This window comes from Pundamilia nyererei, unplaced genomic scaffold, assembly GCF_000239375.1.
Source record: "Pundamilia nyererei isolate P.nyererei 1_Seehausen unplaced genomic scaffold, PunNye1.0 scaffold00094, whole genome shotgun sequence".
NCBI classification, from domain to species: domain Eukaryota; kingdom Metazoa; phylum Chordata; class Actinopteri; order Cichliformes; family Cichlidae; genus Pundamilia; species Pundamilia nyererei.
Window position 1 is genome coordinate 2,266,407 of NW_005187495.1, and position 1,510 is coordinate 2,267,916.

A 1,510-nucleotide genomic window follows, 5' to 3' on the forward strand; every position below is an offset into this window, starting at 1 on the left:
GCTGCAGACAGTTAGTGTCAGTGATAAAGTAATTAATTCTTGAATATGGTGCACATGTGGGAAGTAGTAGTCTCTCTTGTGAAGATTTAAGAAATGCCAGACATGACACATTCTATATTCAGTTGATTTATAGAACAAAGACAAAGTACACATTCACCTTAAATGATAAGAACAGAATAACTATACAGTCCAGAACAGGTTAAAAAAAGAGGTTCATAGCAGTGACCCTCACCCTCGACAAACCCTCCCCCAGACAGAAAATAGCTGCCTCATCCGTAGAGCTCCGACATAATGTCCTTGTACTGCGCCTGCTGATTAAGGATCTCGGGATTGCAGTCCTCCACAATACCTCTTAAATGTGGACAAGCATCGTTAGTCAAAGTATAATTGTTCTGAAAGATCAACTGTGATAATATAGTCCTGATTAGAGGGGTAAATACATACAGTGTGAGGGGCGACAGAAGGATCTGGGCCTGTGGAGGTTTTTGGGCTGACATGTTAAACATCGCAATTTACAAAACACCAAACAAAGCAATAATTTTGGATGAATGGGGTTCTGGTAAGTGCTGGTCCAATGCCTTGCATTTCCTTTATTGTTTCATGAGTCTGTACTACCAAAGCATGCATGAATGTGTTTCTTTCAGATTACGTTTCAGAGTCAAAGATGGAAATTTCAGGGCTTGCATTTTTCTTGAGGAAATTACTGAGATACAAGCCGCACTAACTGCTTGTTCATTCACATTCCTTGACTCAAACACATGGTATGCTGCGACAGATAGATAAGCTCATCACTGACAGGCAGCAGCCCTCTGACCTGACTGGTTATGTGATCCGTTGTAGAAAGAGCACAGAGTGAGATAGCAGCCCTTCAGATCCTTGGCACATAGAGGAATTTATGTAGTAGGCACACAGATATGCTATAATATGCTATAAAGTCTGGACAGATGGCTACTGCTGAAAGAGCACCTCACAAATATGCACACTATTCAAATGAAAAAAAGTAAGAGCAGGAGAGACACGCAGAAAATTCCTAAAACTGTGGTTCCTATTGCACCAACTGTGATGAATCTGAATCAGTGAGTATAAAGCATATGTTGGATACCAGAGCTGGATACGGCTCATATTTCATGAGCCGTATGAGCATTTTAAAAGCAACTGTGCAGACCCGAGGTCAAAACAACATAAGCTTGTCACACCGTAAGGTAGAGATCCTACAATACGACAGCAATGATACGATGATCCACTAGAAGTGAGCACATGGCAACATTGGGGAGGATGAACTCCCTTTTAATAGGAAGAGACCACTTGACTAAACTAGGCTCAGGGTGGGGAAGACACCTGCTGCAAATCGGGGGACATAAAGACTTTAACTTTTTTTTTTTTTAAGTCAGTAGGAGTCAGTGTGGTCTAAAATATGGACTGGTACTGACTGATCAATGGAAAATGCATCTGTAGAGATACAGACTTTGAACTGTAGACTCATTCAATGCATTGTGCACATTTACAAGCT